General features: G+C 45.1%; 1 protein-coding gene across 1 annotated transcript in view; it reads right to left on the bottom strand.

Moving 5' to 3' along the window:
• TLK1 (tousled like kinase 1) overlaps positions 1-16739 on the bottom strand; it is a 309486-nt gene extending 292747 nt beyond the window's left edge. Inside the window, exon 1 of the mRNA XM_083154832.1 lies at positions 16630-16739. The gene's annotated coding sequence lies outside the window, so the exon portion shown is untranslated. The remainder of the gene's footprint in view (positions 1-16629) is intronic.
• Positions 16740-19101: the final 2362 nt, after the last annotated feature.

Genomic DNA, 19101 nt, shown 5'->3' with positions numbered 1-19101 from the left:
TAAATGAGAGTGTACATGGTCAAACACAAGCTATATCAGCACAAACCAATGCCTTGGTTGCCCTGCAGGCACAATTAAATAATCAAAAATTACATTTATTAGGTGCAGCTACATCCACAATTAGCAGTGTGTGAAGTACACCACTGAGTGGCTCACCAACTGCACCCCCACGCAGGGCCGGCGCCACCACTAGGCAAATCTAGGCATTTGCCTAGGGCGCCGGCCACTGGAGGGCCTGTCCTGCGGCTGTCCTGCGGCTGTGTACCTGTCCTGCGGCTGTGTATATAAAGCTTGCGGCGGCGGCGGCAGCGGGGGGTCCCTGCAGTCAAGAAATAACGAGCGCTATCCGCCTGGCTACGCGGAAGCGCTTCTGTTGTGGAAACACTGGCCGCACGCTGATTGGCTGAGATTCAGCCAATCAGCGTGCGCCGTGCGGCCAGTGTTTCCACAACAGAAGCGCTTCCGCGTAGCCAGGCGGATAGCGCTCGTTATTTCTTGACTGCAGGGACCCCCCGCTGCCGCCGCAAGCTTTATATACACAGCCGCAGGACAGGTACACACCCCCCCCCCCCCGGCACCGGGGCTCCCCCACCCCGACTCGCCTGGGGCGCTCCGGTGCCTTGCACCGGCCCTGTCCCCACGTAGGAGTGTGCGAACCAGGGGTGGCCTGGGGTCAGGGGCAAAGGGGGATGTGCGCGTACACTAATTCCAAAAAAATTAATGTAAAAGTTGCACATGTCTATTTTTGTTATAATACAGTTTTGTAAAGCATAATATTTTGTGAAAATGTATGGACCAGTAATTGCACAAAACAAGCTATTTTTTCATTAGTAAAGACGTTCCTTTACAGTAAAATGTTTTTTTTTCATTCGTAATGATTTGGGTCAATAAATTAAAATGGTGTAATCCACTATGGTACTGTGCAGTGAGGGTGTTTAACTAATCTGGGGTTTTAGGTAATTTTTTAAATTGACATTACAGCATTGTAAAAATATACTTACCAGCATGTAATCACCAAGGGATACCTCAGACTAAGCAGGTTCATGCATTGGTCTCTGACTACTCCCTAAATATTGGTGATAATGTATGACAAATGGTTTATGGTACATGGTAGGATAGTTTAGAAATGCAATTACCTGAGAAATAGCGCCTTACGCATCAGATCCCCCCTCCGCGTATCCCTCACTACCGTAGATTGGGTTGTTTCAGCTTCCTGCACAACTACTGCATTGCCATCCTTCACATAACATGGTTGGGAAAGGGCAATGTTATGTAACATGCAGCAAGCCTGGACAATCATCACTACTTTTGCTGGGTGGTAAAGCAGTATTCCTGATGATTTGTCCAAACACCTGAAACGACTTTTCAGCACCCTGCAGGTGCGTTCCACAACATTGCGGGTGGCAATGTGTGCTTCATTATAGCGGTGCTGTGCAGGGCCTTCCGGGGAAAGCAGAGGTGTCATGAGCCACGGGAGACACCCATATCCTGAGTCACCTTAAAAGAAAAGATGAGGTTAGTACAGTATATGTGCATTAGGTTTACATGAGCAAGGGGGGAAAACACCAATATTCAAAGAAGTCTGGTAAAAGAGAGGGACCGATTACACCTATATATTGGACATATCAGAAAAGAGTACACATTAAAGTGCCACTTTAGAGTAAAAAAAAAACATGCACTATAGTACAGGGTACACTTACTGTTGGTAATTAGTGGTTGTAAAAACAAGCAGAGACATGCTGTATTTCAGCCATACTGACATCACCTTTAAATAAAAGTGATTGAGGGTTAGATACATTTGTGGGTATAGTTTACACACTATTGACACACTACATAGGAGTGCAATAAATGTATGTAAATGAACACATAATAGCACTATACATAGTGCCCAATCATTTACATAAATTAAAATGTACTAACCAAGTAGCCAGCCCTCCGGCATTTGGTGGTCCTGGAATCTGTCCCAGAGGGCTGAGTGACGCAGAATATAGGCATCATGGCAGTTCCCTGGGTAGCCTGCAACCACACTGCGTATTTTGAGATTGGCATCACATACCACCTGCACGTTCAGAGAATGACACCCACGCCGATTGACATAGACGTGTCCCCTCACGTGCGGTGCCCGAAGTCCAATGTGGCTGCAATCGATGGCTCCCAGCACATTTGGGAATGCTGAGAGCCGATAGAAAGCCACCTTAAGGTCCTGCAACTCGGACTCACAACGTGGGAATCTGATGTATGTGTGCCTCAACTTCTTGAAAGCAAGTAACACTTGAGTTAAATGCTTAGAGAAAGTGGCTTGTGAGACCCCCAACGACCATGAGGTCACAGCCTGAGTGGAGCTTTTGGCCAAGAAGTAGAGGGCACACATTAATTTCTGCAGCCCAGACACTGCATAGTTGGCACCCCCAAAAGGGTCCAAATCATCTCTCACTTGCTCATATAAGTCCAACAGGTTAATACGGTTCAGCCTAAACATCCCCACAACCTGTTGATCAGAGAGGGAGTCAGGTACAGCCTAGCACGATGCCTATGTGAAGCACGCAGTAATCAGGGGTACCTGGATCTGGTGCGCAGCTTCCTCCCTCCTCCTGCACAGCTCCTCTAAACGCCCAAAGTCACAAACAGCCAGCTCCACACCACTCTGCACAATCTCCATCTCTCAAACCCTCACAGGTGTCCTTAATGATGTTTGGATATATGTAGGGGAGTTTCTGAATAAAATTGAGGGCACCTGTGTGAAAATTAACCATTTCTGCATTGACCAAAGTTGCTTTTGGGTCAATTCGCCCATCAGGACCTGGTCTGCATCATTGGCGATTTTTAGACACTTTTGAAATGCGAATTCCGTTAGCACATTCTAATAAATAAGCGATTTGTATACTTTTCAAGGCAAAAACATCTGGATGCGATAAAAATGCAAATTTAAACCGGCAAGTGAAAATGTGCGATTTACGCGACTTAGAGCACCCTATTAAGTAAGCGGTTTCGCCAAAATGTGTGAAAAACGCCATTTTGTTGCCTAAATATCGCACAAATTCAACTAGGGCATCCTATTAAATGTCACCCTGGGTCTCCAGATCTGTCTTTATTAGTGGCTTGACAGTAACCCATAGTCCCAATCCACGATTGGTACATACTCAGTCACGTTATAACTGCTGAGCGAGCTACTACAGCTAAACTATGGAAACAACCATTTACCCGCACTAATGCTTTAATCATTCCCAAAGTACAATGGATTTTGTATATAGAATAGATTGTTTGTCCATACCAAGGCTGCAACTAAGGGGGGGGGGGGGGTGCTCCGGGTACTGGATGTGATACCCGTTTGTGAGCTGAGCCAAATTACTGCCTTACCCTTGGTGCAAAAATCCTAGTTTCAGCCCTGTCTATGCCCATGCTCAACCTCTTCCCTATAATGAAATGGTTCCGCTGGCGTTAATGTCACAGATGGCCCTAGTTAAAAAGGTGTCTGATTATCCCTATGGTTTTGTTTTTTCTCCCTTAGAGTAGAGGAAAATTGTGTTAAGGGTATTACACCATTTGCCTCTACTCTAAGGGGGCAACTCTGCCTGCCACCTGGCCGAATAATGATGTTTGTGTCAGATCTGCACACACCCTACCCCCCAAATATTTCCCCTTCTCTTTTCCTTATTCTTTACCCCTCATTTAAGTTTTTCTTTTCAAACGGACATCAATAAAAATATGGGTGAATATAAATATATGTTTTCTTAGTACATCAGGTGTTTCTGTACAAAAACAAATCCTTACACACAGTTCACTCAGCTATTAGTCAAGTAAAAACCAGGGGTGACAGGGGTGTAAAATTTTAAAGGGGTCCCCCACCATTATCACTACACTGCCCCTTAGGAGTAGAGAAGAAAGCATGAGGGGGCTGAGTGGCAAAGGCCATGATGTATTAAAGTACAAATGAATTAAAAACCCTGCAATTTCTAATTCACTAAAAACCCCTCTGGTGGGGCTCCGCTGTGGAGGGTACCGCCAGCTGTAACTGGCATTACCCATTGCTTCTCTCTGCAGTGCTGCATGAGGGATCTGACATGGAACCCTCCTAACATGTCCTGCAGCCACAGGCGTCTCTGCCCATGCGCAGATGGAGTCCTGTGTCACAGACCCTAAAGTCCAGACAACTTCAGGGAACACAAAGGGCAGCTCTTACCAGGAGAACATTGTTCATCGCAAAGGGGAACAGAGAGAAAGGGATTGCTAGAGAGTACAAAAGATGGGGGAGAAAAAGAGAGTGGAGAGAGACGGGGAAAGGGGAGCTGAGACTAGGCAACGGAGGGAGGGTTGTGGAGACAAGGGAAGAAGAGGGGAGAGGGGGAAGAGGAGTGTAGGGGGAGAGGAGGAGGGGAAGGGGAGAGGAGAACAAGGGGGTCAAGAGAACAGGAGAATGGGGAAAGGAGGATTAGAGGGAAGAGGGGGAGGGGAGACAGAGAGGGGTTATGGGTTAGAGCAGATGGAGGTACACGCGGCGTGCAATGGTTTGGAACTTGGAAGAATGGCCAGGCATCATCACTTTAATTCCCCTCACCTCCCTCCCTCCAAGTACAGACAGTCTATTTCTCACCTGCGTTGGATGTAGTGGATCTCCTCTACTCCAGCCGGCACCGGCAGTATTGGTGGCAAGTGTACTGTGTCCCAGCGACAGTGGGTCTAAGCCCCGGCTCCAGCAGTTTCCCTGTTGTGTAAACTGTGTACCGGCGCCGGCGGGTCTTTTCGTACACAGGCTGCAGCAGTGCCAGTCAGGGTGACAGGTGCAGACAGTGACCTGTTCCCCGGTGCCGGCTCCAGCAATCATGGTGGTGGCATACTGGCGGGTGTGGTGGCAGGTGTGGTGTACTGCGCCCTGGCGGATCTCCTATGTGCTGGCTGCTTGTCATCTGTGCTGATAGCCACTGAAAGGATGGGGGGAGGACACGGATGGCAGCGTGGCAATATAAAAAATAACTATAAGGGTGCAGGGGATAGCCTGCTGTGTCCTCGGGCCCCATAGTAATTGCATCCCCTGCACCCTCTGTAGTTACGCCACTGTGTGCAGGGTTCTGGCCAAATCGTCTGTCAAAACCTGGTCTGCATGTGTGGCGATTTTTGACCCTTTTTCCCAAATTCGTATCTCATTAGATATGCGATTGTATCATTTTCAATGGGAAAACATCTAGTTACGAGTTCCAACATGACTAAATATCGCACTTTCAGACTTAAATATGCGAATTCGGGAAAAAGTGCGATTTCGGCCGTTTTTTTGCCTAAAATTTGCAAAAATCACATTTTCACATCTCATTAAATGTCACCCATAGTTTTTCCAAAAAGTATATATAGCATATATACTGTATATAAACCTGGCAGCATTTTTTAAGTTTTGTATAAGAAGTATGGAGATTTTTGTGCTCACTATTCACCGTGAGATCTTCAGCATGTGCATTATTATCTATTTTTATGTCTAAAATATAGGTCAAGTGTGTTAGTTAGACCTGTTAGTGTTCTGCAAAATCACCCTATTACAGTCTGTTTATAGAATTTAAATGGACACAGTCATTAATTCCATGGGGATATGTAACAGAGCAGACAGGAAAACATACGTACAGTATGTGGAGAGTCAGTGAGTAATTCCACTTCCGCTTGTTTCAACGTTCTATTAAGTATACAGTAATTGTAAAGCATATAATGCACAGGGTGACGATATAGATTTAGAAGCCATACAATACATTGTGTTTTGTAAAGAAGGCAGCTTAAAGGAATAGCTGAAAATTATTCATTGTTTGAGCTATTGAATAAAAAACACTATTCAGCACTGTCTACGCCACAGAAGCAGGGAACATGCATTAACTATATTTACCAGGTAAGCCTTTAAAGCAGGGATGGGGAACCTTCGGCTCTCCCGCTGTTGTTGAACTACACATCCCAGCATGCCCTGCAACAGTTGTAGCATTGCCACATAGCAAAACTGTAACAAGGCATGCTGGGATGTATAGTTCCTCAACAGCTGGACATCCGAAGGTTCCCCATCCCTGCTTTAAAGGAAAATATTACCATAGAGATTTATCCCAGTCTTCTAAAATATAATAGGAAAACCCAAAAAATCAGGCAGTATTATGGGAAATCAGCTGGAATGCGGAGCACAACCTCTTACTTACCAACTGTTCCTAACTTTTAGAAGCAGTCGTCCATAAAAAAAGCACTTGGTCATTTTGGGCCAGGTGTTTTGGCTCTGTGCATGTGTTTTTAGGGAAAATATTCATGTGCAGACCCACTGTGGGGGGATAGTAAGTGGACAGAGGTCTGCCGCATGGAGGGAGTGCCCACAAAAACGGTGGGTGTGCCCAGAAAAATGCTGGGTGTCCCCATGCAAACGTAGATGTGGTGAAGCCGGCACGGGGCAGGTGGCTGACGTCACATGACGCCAGCGCCTTCCCCATTTTTAGCCATCTCCGACCCAGATAAAAGGCACATCAGACTGACTTTTCTGTGAACGGGCGTAAAATCATTTGATGGTCGGCAAATATGGTTCACTCAGTAAGGGGAGGGAAGGGTGTGGTCAGGGGCGGGAGTAGGGAAACGCCCAGTGTTTTACGGGCATCCCCATAAAAACGCTGGGAGTTCCCCTGCTAATGCAGGTGTGGCAATGTCTGCTTGGGGCAGGCGGCTGGCATCAGAGTGCCCGCCCCCGAATTCGGAGTGCAGCGGCCATCTGAACGGTAAGTTTTGACTTACTTTTCCGACCGAAGGTTGGAAAAAAAAATCGATGGTGAGGGACAATCGAACGATTGCGAGGGGATGTGTTACTGTACACATCCGCTCGTATTTTACTGAGGGGATTCGCACAGTTGTGGGGGGGCGGTTAGCCAGGCGGCGTTTACCCCTGTGTGCTAGGCTGTGATTACACGCAGGTCTGAATCAGGCCCTTATGTGTATATATATATATATATATATATATAATATATTACAGTTGTAAAGTGCAACGAAATCTGCTGCGATATATAAGAAACTGTAAATAAATAAATACATTTTATATATATATATATATTTTATGTCCTGAAGACGGGCTCCGGCCCGAAACACTGTAGACGACTAACAGTAAACTGTTATTGAACTAGCACCTGGAGTGACGCTTCGTTCTGTATACTATTGACAAGCGCTGGTACAGCCAGCAAACAGCGGGCACCCAGGCCAAGTTACCCAGTGGAGCAGGGGCAAGTGAGGAGTGCCGGACCTCGAACAATATATATATATATATATATATATATATATATATATTTCAAATAATATATCCAAATACAGGGCCTTATTCTGGAATACAGGGCTTATTCTGGTCTGTGCGGCCAGAGCCGAATATGCGGGCAGGACCGTGCGTCCTAAACCCCGCCTTCCGTACGGATCGCTCACTCCGTCCGAATGCGGTAAGCCGCTGACCGCACGGAGCACGAGTGGATTTCTCATGTATACACCTCCTCCATCTCTGGGAACCTCCCCCATCATTCGATGGTCGCAGACCATCGAATGCAGGACCGAGCGGTCAGGCAGCTCCCGCGAGCTCAGACCACTCGGGCATTTCTCCGTGCAAAAGCAGGGATCTGGGCGGGCAGCTGACATCCGGCAATGTCATATGTCCGCCCCCTACACGTGCGTCACGACTGCATTACCATACGTACGCCCAGCGTTTTCATGGGAACGCCCATGAAACGCGGGGCGTATGCATATGTTAATGAGGCCAAACAGCCCTTCACGCCTCTCTCCTCCTCCTGTTCGTAGTGTAAACAATTCATGCGGAATTTGGACGTATGTCCCTTTCGCACATGCGCAGACACAAAACATTGGCGGAACGAACGCACGCGGTCATATCCGCACCAACCAGAATAAGGGCCACAGTTTATATGTCAGTTCCCACTAATTAGAGAAAAGCTGCATATGTGCTTTATTTGTTTTTGTTGGTTATTAATAATTGCGTCCTGTGCATGTGAATTCTTAGATTCGTTATTTGTTCTAGGTGCTGACTTTATAATGCACATATTTAGGTGATACTCTGCTTTGCCTACAGTATTTACTTATATAAATATATGCAGAATGAGTCAACAACTGCCCTAGAGCATAACAGAAAATAGTAACCCACCACAATCACATGCCATACCAAGTATCCATTCCAAGTATTACACATACAGCACGTTAGTGCCGATAAGAAAAAACCAAGTTGTGCAGCGCTGGTGAAAATAAAAAAACCAATAACTAGTTGGATTGACTTCACAATTTTATATTAAAATATTTAAAAGGAATATCAGAATTTAATAGGCCCACATGGCCACACATGTATACATATACTAGTAAAAATGAAAATATGAATAAAAATGCATGGGTGCAATGAGCAGAAATCAGACTACTGTATTCACTGTCCGTTCCTATGATGCCTGGAATTGAATGTATAGACCACCTCTGTACCAGAGCAAATTTTATAGTTACCGTCCACCTTGCTCAATGGGGGAGAATGGATCCTGATGGAATACAAATTTCCCTTGATGTGTCCAAAGTCCCTTTTGAGTATAGAGTCCTTTAAGTAGGAGTGGGGCTTGCCACTTGGTATTCGATGGAGCTGGTAAGGCAAATAGTAGGTCCTTTCAGGCTGGTTCGGGCAGTTGGAATGGCGAAGAATTGCTGGAGCCAGTAGTCCGCTTCTGCTTCTGAAGATAGGTATCCACCTAACGCGTTGGATGTGTTGTCAAAGGTATAATGGACGTTAGTGCCGATGATGGGGGTTCAGCGGCTGTAAGCATGGCTGCAGCAGTACAGCGCATAGCAATAGTTTATAAAAGTGGCAGTCAGCTGCCCATCTGTCTGGATTCCTGGAAAGGAACTTACTTATACTACTGAGTTTGGTATCATTACGTGATGCGCCGTATGACGTACGATGCTACGAACTTTCCCATCCTTGTTTGGTCCCTGCAGTGGCGATGATTTAACCACCTAGGAAAAGCCGGACTGCAAGACACACACACGTGGCATGGACTGGCACCTGGATAGCGGTACCGGGAGGTGCTTTGGTAAATGTGACAGTGTGGAAGTTCTGTCTCAATTATGAACAAGAAGAACAGGCAGCTATTAATTATAAAATCCCTACAGATAATAAATGTTCACTATGCAATGTAAAAGTACTATCAAAGTCCATCTGCTATTATGTGCTCAGCAGTTGTGCAGCAGATATCAGTGTACGTGGCTTCAAAATATCTTTTGCCGGCTCTGCATATATACAGAGCTCTGCATATATACAGAGGTCAAAGTGGAAACTAAAGCCGGGTACACACTAGACGATGTTTGTACCCGGAAACCAAAATCTTTGACAAAATCTCTACCACTGGCCCTGGCTTTGCCTAATGGGGGGAAGGGGCGAGCATTTGGTGGCAAATGGAAATGAGTTTCCCTCCAACCTGTGCCCCAGTCGGCAGACCCTGGAGAACAACTACACGGGTGCTCTGGTCAGCAGGCCATTGGTTGAACCCCTGGTCTAATGTGTACTCATCTTAAGAAGGGTCATCTGGTAAGTGCAACTGAGTCACCAGAAGAAGCCTGGCATTCAAAGTTTTAGGTTGGTATTTGATAGGTTTGTTATACCCCTTTTACACTGCCGCAAAAACCCAGGTCCTCGGCGGGTCAGACCTGGGTCAGCGGTGGTGTAAATGGGTCACGCCGTGTCCCTTTACACAGGACTTCTACCCAGGTCCTAGGACCTGGGTAGAGGGTGGTGTAAATGGGTAAGCCGGGTCATTTGAGTCGGCTCCCATTTACATGAATGGAGGACATCCAACCTGCGGAATGCAACATCCGCAGCTTGGACGGGGGGGGGGGGGGGGGGTACACACGTACACACTGCTATACTCTGCAGACAGCAGCGGCGGCGGCGGCGGAGGAGGTGAATGGATGCCTGTGTGCGGCATCCATTTACCTCCCAGACGATGGCTGGGGGGTGCACGGGGGCTGGGGACAGCCCAACAGCTTACCTTGGTGCCCCCAGCACGTTGATCAGCGGTCCCAACGGGGATGACCACGGTCCCGGGGCTTGGAGATGATGTCATCTCCAAGCGCTGCCTCTGTCTACACTGCGGGTAGGCACTGCAGTGTAAACGGGGGTAAATCCCAGATCCGACCCGGCTTGGATCCTTGTTCCAAATGCCGGGTCGGATCCGGGATTTTTGGTGTATAAGGGGTATTACTTGTCCCATATGAGACAATGAAGTTGCCCATACGCGGTACAATTGTATGCAATTTGGACTAGATCACATCACATCCCATATGTTTTGCAATGCAATGAGATGCAATCTAGTACATAAAATATGTGCAGCACATACTTTTTGAGCCGTGCAATGAGTTGTGCGTGGAGGGCGCATCTCATCACGCCAAGCAATTGTACCATGTATGAGCACCTTGAGACAGATAGGTCTACATCTCCAAGCCTTCACAAAAAACATGCATCAGCATGGCAGGAGAATGATAACCAGATGCCGTGCAGGTGACACAGTTGGCAGAAGTGCAGTGGCGGCTTCTACCTCTTTCGGGGAGGGGGGCTATCTCTGACCACAGACACCCCCCTTCCCCTGTCACTGCTGCCGTTACCGTTGCCTCTTCCCATCCCCGGCGAATGTCCAATGATGACAGGCTCCGGGACTGGCGAATGCGCAGTACAAACATATGTACTGCGCATATGGCCAGCTTCTATGGGCTGCTTTGGCAGCAGCCCATAGAAGTAATCATGGTCCCGGCGCATGTACAATATAAGTTACAGGCACCGGGACGAGCGCGTGCGCAGAACCGATATAGGTACTGCGCATGCGCATTTGCCGTTTTTGCCCGGCAACCCGCAACAAGGCATAACACCTCCCAATGGGACTGCCTTTGTGACTGGCAGGTCGGACTTCCAATAGGAAGTCACTGCCAGTCACTGGAAGCCAGTAGAGCCTCACAGACTGCATCTGGCTTCACTACAGTGGCGGATTTTAAAAACCACCACTGCTGAAGTGTAATCGCTGCTTATATAATTTATTTTCATCTTCAGCCATTCTTCCCCCTATTTAATGGTCTCTATTCATTTGTATTGTTTGTATAAACTATGAATAATAAAATGATATTGTAGAAATAAGGAACGTGTGGCTCGAATTGATAGAATTTCCTGCTGCATGACCCCTATCAAGGTGCATATCAGCATCCCAAGAAGGGAGGCAATCTCCATATGACTATGGTCTCCTATAAAAGAGCCATTATGGAAGGAGCTGGAGGAGTGAAGCGGGTAGGTAGGGCAGCCTGAGGAGTAGGGGTAGGTAGGGCAGCCTGAGGAGTAGGGGTAGGTAGGACAGCCTGAGGAGTAGGGGTAGGTAGGGCAGCCTGAGGAGTAGGGGTAGGTAGGGCAGCCTGAGGAGTAGGGGTAGGTAGGGCAGCCTGAGGAGTAGGGGTAGGTAGGGCAGCCTGAGGAGTAGGGGTAGGTAGGGCAGCCTGAGGAGTAGGGGTAGGTAGGGCAGCCAGGGACCCAAATTAAATTATTGGGATCCATTTGGCCTACAACTAGCTCTGCTAGTAATTCAAAAGGCAATTACATATTTGTTAAGGCTATATCTATATGAGAAGAGGCTATGCATTAGGCATGGTCTGAAAGGTCGGCACAAACAAAATGTAAAGGTCCACATGAAAAAAAGTTGACATTAGTTTTTCAAGTTTTTGGGTGTCTATGTCAACATAGGTCAACATGGACACCAATAAGTGTACAGCGTCTTCTTGCATGGTGAGCACCTTCGGGCCCGGTGCCTTCTGCGCTCTGCACACTGGTATATTCTCCCTTTATGTCCACTAGGATGGTAAAGTATGAACAAGTCGGTTTAAAAGACAAAAACCATGAAAAGCTCATGTCGACCTTTTTGAAGTCGATGGTTTGCTTGTGTCAACCTTTTGTCAATGTCGACATAATGCATTTTGACCTTTTTTTGTTCATGTATTGTCCTTCTGCCTGTCAACCAATAGTGGTCGAGATTTTGACTGTCGACATAGAAACTATCAACCTAATGACCGCATACCATGAGAAGATACTCAAATAATACTTTGGAATGAGCCCCTCGTGGCAGATGTTCAAAAACAGCAGTGAGCAATCAAATAACAACTGAATACGATGCTGCTCACCTTTGTGGTGTCTCCACAGGTCATAGTAGAAAACAGTCCAGGATCCGCTACACAAGAATTCTGTTTATATTTTAAAGAGCAAGCAGGGGTCATAGTCCAATCCAAGATCATTACACAAATATCCAGCAGAAATTGGTTAAGGAAACAAACAGAGGCAGGGTTCAGAGTCCCGTCCAAGTTCAAAGTTCAAATATCAAGCAAGTGTAGTGTTAGGGAGAAAGTCAGGTCCAATTCAGGGTCGGGGGTTCTAACCATCAGCAGATTATCCAAGTAGTAGGTAAATACAGAAGTCAGAATCCAGTTTGGGGATCAGAAAACAGCAAATCCAAGTTTAAACAGATATTCTTGATTCCTACAAGGAAAACCAATCACAGGCAAAGAGTGCACTGGAAGCATACCCTTTAAAAAAGAAAGGAGGCAGGTGGCCAAACCGTCACCAACCACTAACGTCTGCGCAGGCCCTTGGAGGTAAAGCAGCTGCCAAACTCAAGAATACAGTAACAGCCTCCTTGCAGCAATACGCTGCAATCTATGGCATTACACCCTTCCTTATTAAGGAACTTCGAGGCACTTCAGGTTTGCTAAAAAAAAATGTAAATAAGTTTGAGTGCGTGAATATATTCTATTTTAGTCCTCAATTACCTAGCCATTTCACTTGAATTCACTTTCTCTGCTTAACCTTAGAGTCCAGGGACTATGGGCCAGATGTATCAAGCTTCAAAAAGTGATAAAGTGGAGAGTGATAAATAACCAACCAATCAGATCCTATCTACCAGTTTTCAAACACAGCCTGTAACATGACAGGTAGGAGCTGATTGGCTGGTTGTTTATCACTCTCCATTTTATCACTTTTTGAAGCTTGATAATTCTGGCCCTATATGCAAGAAGGGATGGGTTTTATAAGCTGATTCTTGACGGCGGATTGGACCTAAAAATTGAAAGCCGCAAAAACTCTTGAGCTCCAACGCATTAAGAAGCTGCTGCTTAAGGTACAGCCGCAGAATTTGTTAAAGTGAGAATTCTTGAGTGTAACTGGTGGAGCAGTGACAGGTGCCTTCTCTTGTGGGACACTCTCAATTTTTCTGGGTCATCATTTTGAAACGGGAATAGTAATTGGATTTCCCTTATCCTGACCACCTTCTAATGAAGGTAGCAGGATGGGAAGAAAGCACCTAGAATCGCGGCATAGTTTTGAGGGTGTGGGCTAAATTATGGTATATCTCATCTTATTATGTTAAAGTCTCATCCTGCTCCATGAAGATGGCTGTAGTGTCCCTACTTTAGGAGAGGAGTCATAAAAAGTAGGTAAGCATGGTAGGAAAACATGGAATATGGAATTAATCGTTCTCATGGAATAAGGTCGTTTCAATTTATCCGTAACTCACGAGGAGACATCTCTGTCCAAGAAAAGGCCAAGAAACTTTTTAGAAAGTTTAGGAGTAGGTTGGACCAGTTTCAAATTCTTAATGTTAACCACACCGTGGGGCTTATACTGAGTTGGGAGTCAAACAAAGAAACGCATGTAACTTTACACCTGAATAAGTCATGTTGTAATGCAAGGTATGGGAGTACACTTATTTTTCTTCTGCATCCAGGGTAAAGAGCTACTGGCTGCTTTTGCCAGTGGCGGATCTAGGAGCACTGGTGTATTTAAATTTGGTGCAGTGTGTGCGTGGGGGGCAACACCGCACAATCTGCAACAATTTCTTGAATACCAACCCCCCTCAAACAAAAAGCATCAGCGCTGTAGAAATCAAGAGGAAAATAATGGTGTAACTGCCATTTTTACAGTGTATTGCACATGTGTAGTAGTAAAATCGCCCAATATTCTGCCCAGTTATTGTATTGCTCATTACTATAAATGTGCAAATTACTATTCAAGATTTCCGACCGCGATTAGCGACTTGTTTCTGCGCATATGTCTGGGTCCCTGCCGCCACCAATACTGGTCTTAAGTTTGAGCTTACTCAAAATGGCCACTGCAAGTCTTCTGCCAAGGCCAGGAAATCGACGTCAAAAGATGCATCCTAAACACACATATAAAACACCCGCGCTCCACCCCACAAATGGCCTCATCATGTCAATCTTGCCGTGGGTGTGGAGTTATGGGAGTGAGATTGAAGGACCATGTGCATTGTGACTTCTGCACAAGCCCAGATCAACGAACATGGCAGTAGTGTGAAAACATTGTAGTACTACGATCAAAATAAATAAATAAACTAAATAAATAAACCCGAATATTCTGATTGGCTTCAATAGAACTCCCATCTTAGTAAATTTACTCCTACATATGCTCTCTACCATTCTTGAACTAAATCATTAAACTATTTGTACAAAAAAAGACTATGCATATTATCAGGGCCGCCGACAGGGGGATGCCCTGGGTACAGCTGTCCACAGCGGTGCCAACCCCCCTCCCCCGGGCACCCGCACACCCGCACACCGCCTCCTGGCGCCGGCGGCCCCCCAGCCAGGCATGCACAATGCAGCCTGCAGAGCGCCAAGCCTAGGACACAGAGGGGCTCGGCGCTCTGCAGGCTGCAGTGTGCGCTCCGGACCTGACCAACGGTGGAGGCTGAAGGAGCCGGGTGATGGTAAGTAACGTAATGGGGATGCGGGGGCAGGCACATGTGGGCGGAGGGTGAGGGGGGGGCGTGCGGGGGGACGGGCGGGAGGGATGTAGCACAGTGCTAGTGGCGGCCCTGCATATTATGTGTACAATCAAAGCCGCCTTCTATAGCTTAGTTATTAGGCACCAAGCAGCCTCATTCTCCACTCCCCCCCCCCCCCCCCCCCATTTATAATGGAAAAAATGCTAACTCAGCATACCACTTTCACAATACAGTACACCTCTGTTAGGAGTACAACCTGCAATTTTAAAAGCTGCAACAATATTAAGGAGAATGCAGACAATTGATTCTGTAAGAACCAGTGACATGGGATGGCTGGATTTTTGGGGACGCGTACAAAAGGTCTGCTAGAACTGCGAATAGAAAGATGTTCTTTAACTTCAGAACCTGGGAGACACTGATAAATAACAAGAAATAACCTTCAGTAGATATTTCTAATTACAATACAGGGGGAAAAAAACTTGTCAATCTTAATTTATTTGAATTGCTAACGGGTTCCCTGTGTCAATAACACGTTGTCTTTAAATAATGAATACGATGGCTTCATTAATATTGCATTGCTTTTCATCCTATTACAGCAGCCGTGAATTTTAGCAGGTGACCAAAATGTAGCCAATTGGTCTGGTTAACTTAATTGCTTATAGGACAGAGACAAAGCACAGAAACGCCTAATTAGCATGATCAAGCCAAAGACCTATTTTGATGCATTGAATTGTTGCACTGGTGCAGTCATGCCCACAATATAATGTTGAGGTCGGGAGAAATATCGATTAATCTTCCTTTATGGCATCTTGCCAGAACTAGAGGCATGGACTGGCCGAAAACATACAGTAGGTGAAAATCTATGGGTCGATGTGCAAATAAGACCACAACATTTTTTTTTTCGGATTAGACTTTTAAAAAAATGCTACTCTTTCCCCCCCAAGCAATGCCCTTGGATAATGGAATGGAAGAGTTAAAAGGCATGTCTTCTCAAAGGAACAATGCATTCTGCAGGGTTAGAGAGGATCCTCAATGCAGCCCCTGCAAAATGAGAACTCACAACACTCCTCTTTTAACTCTTTCATCTCCCCAACACACGCTTTAAAGGGACCAGCGTCCAAATGACACCTTAAATAACCTTTACGCAAACCGCAGTTCATTGTCGTCTAAACTTCACTGTGGCGATTTGAATATTCCAGTATTTTCCCTTGTTCATTTAATTTATTGTAAGCAAACAAAATCAGAATTTAAATGTAATATATTCACCCCATTATATTTACTACACTTCTTATATTATACTGAATTCAGAAAAGTCACGCAACCCGTCCCAAAAACCCCTCACAAATAATTGGTGTCATTTCAGAATAATATTAAGAACAGTAAAAAGTGTTGAGGACAGAGTATTATTTCCTACAAAGTAATAGCATTGTACGGAATGAATAAGTGTGCAAAGGATTCTGGGTAGAGTCATACATATTCATGAGTGTACATTGTGATGCGGTGAAATCAGGGACAAGCTGGGATCCTGTACGAGGCATGCGAATATAATCTTACAAATGCCTATCTGTTATATGTAAGGAAATGTGTGACACACAGGATATAAAATATATAGATTAACAAATATTATTATAGAATTCAGCCACTTCGGTGCTATAGTTCCTTTTTTTTAGATATTTGTAGAATTCCCATACTACATTTTAATTTCTGTTTTTGGTGTTTGAGGAAGGAAAAAAAAAATCTAGTTTTTTTCAGGATTTTTTTTCGTGCTGTGTAATTTCCTGTCGTACTCACGTGAGACTTTGTTTAAGAAGACCGTAGGAATCTATATAAATATATTTCAACATACCTTTTCTGAAGCCAGAAGATACAAAGCATTTTTGTGTAGATCCGTTGGGAGGTGACAGCCGTATGGGAGTCCTATGTTTGTGAACAGGCAGTCAGGGAAGGCTTAATCCACTGTCTGATTGCCTTGAAAATCTCAGTCTGTGGGTGACATAAGATGGGCTACATTATACATATCAACACACTCTTGTTCTCTTCTTCAGGTTTCTGCATTCTGCAAGGGGAAAAAAATCTTAAAGCGAAACCTGGTACAAATAAGTTTAGATTCTCTCATATGAGTATCATTAGTAATATTCCCTGGAATTTAGGCACTGAATGCTCCTTTTTAAACAAATAAATAGAATACAAATATAAAAAAATGGTTTAAAAGTATAATAGTATTTTTTTTTTGTTTTAGAGTCATATGTTTTTGTATGCATGTTGCCAGTGGGGTAAGTTTGTCCCAGTTGCCCGGAGGCAAGATAAATATTGGTGCCCCCCCTCCCCACACACAAATTCCCAGGATTAGAACCTGTGACCTGTCTCACTGGAGGCAGACACTGTACTGATAGAATTGTTAGTTCAAAACCATTACTATTAGGCAGAGCTATGTAGCGTAGTAACTTCATACAGCTAGAATAGCAGGCTTCCTATGCAGGAGCAAATATCTGTCAGTAAGGTGTCTGCATCTGGTTTAACAGGCCATAGGTTCTAATACAGGGTGTGATACTTGCAAAAATGATGTTAAGAATTAAGACAGTATGACGTGTATTGTTCTGCAAGGAGGGGGAGTCGGCCACAGAAGCAAAATCAAATAACTGATTCAAACTAGCAGGGGAGGAGAGGTGCCCCCTAGGGAGCAGGAGCCCGACGGCAGATGACTCCATTGCTTCCCAGAGTTACACCTCTGCGTGCTGCTGAAATGCTGTTAAATTGGGATGGGGTTCTGGCCACTATGCTTAGAAACTGGGTAAATGCTTTGCGACCTTGGACAAGTCACCTAAGCTCTTGGTGTTCTAGGCGATATAAACTACACTGTAAGCGCAGCGGAGCAAACAAACTGTGGCTGAAATATGAAGTGCAAAGCGCTGCGCAAGACAGTTGGAAATAATAGTACATAAGCAAATATTTCTTCAGATGAATACTTAACCCCTTCCCGACATATGACGTACATTTACGTCATATGTCGGTTGAGGGGGAATCAAGCCAGCTCACGGAGTGAGCTGGCTTGAAAGAGAGCAGGTAATGGCTGTATATTACAGCCAGGTCCCTGCTCTCACGGCCACGAGCGGCGAGTTCGCCGATCGTGGCCGTTTAACCCTTTAAGCACCGCGGGCAAAGCGACCGCAGTGCTTAAATAGCTGATCGGAGGGGGGGCGCCCCCCTCCGGCACCGATCGGGGCCCCCCGCAGCGAGATCGGAGGGTGCCGATCGGTTGCCATGGTAGCCAGGGGTCTAATGTAGACCCCTGTGCTGGCCGTGTCTGCATACCTATCATATCCTGCCTGAGGCAGGATGTAATAGGAAGTGCATTAAATCACTACGTTCAGCCATAGAGCTCTATGGCTGAACCTAGTACAGGCGATCGCGCCCCCTAGTGGTCAAGTACACTAGGGGGCCTTGTAGTAAAAGTTAAAAAAAAAAAAAATAAAGTTTAAAAATAAAAAAAAAATATTAAAAGTTCAAATCACCCCCCTTTTCCCATTTCCCAAATAAAAATAAATAAAAAATAAAAAAAATAAACATATTTGGTATCGCCGCGTTCCTAAAAGTCCGATCTATTAAAATATAACATTAGTTATCCCGCACGGTTAAAGGCGTAAACGGAAAATAATCCCCAACGCCAAAACTACGTTTTTTGGTCGCATCGCCTACCCAAAAAAAAATAGCTAAAAGAGATCAGAAAGTCGCCCATATCCCATAATGGTATTAATTAAAAAGTACACTTCAGCTCGCAAAAAATGAGCCCTCACCCAGGTCCGTAGGTGGAAAAATAAAAAAGTTATAAGCCGCAGAACATGGCGACGCGACGCAAATTCGACAAACCGTAACATTTTCTATTTTTTTTTTTAGTGGTAAAATGTAACGAAAACTATATAAGTTTGGGATCACCGGAATCGTAACGACCCATAGAATAAAGATAACCCATCATTTTAAACGAACTATGAACTCCAAAAAAACCGTAACCAGCGCAAAATTGTGGAATTGCGTTTTTTTTTCTTTTTACCCCACATTGAATTATTTCCTGATTCCCCAGAATATTATACGGTATAGTAAATGGTACCATTAAAAAGTACAACTTGTCCCGCAAAAAAAAAGCCCTCATGTGTCTATATAGCCGGAAAATTAAAAAAGTTACGCTTATTTGAACGCAAGGAGGGGAAAAAAAAAAAATTACCATAAAAGGCAATGTCGGGAAGGGGTTAAGCAAATATTGGAATATTTATAGGCATATTATGATGATGATGACATTAACCATACTAAAAGAAGCTGATCC

This window comes from Crinia signifera, chromosome 7, assembly GCF_055691185.1.
Source record: "Crinia signifera chromosome 7, ASM5569118v1, whole genome shotgun sequence".
Classification (NCBI taxonomy): domain Eukaryota; kingdom Metazoa; phylum Chordata; class Amphibia; order Anura; family Myobatrachidae; genus Crinia; species Crinia signifera.
Note: the sequence above shows the minus strand (reverse complement) of the source record. Positions and strands in the feature narration are given on the sequence as shown.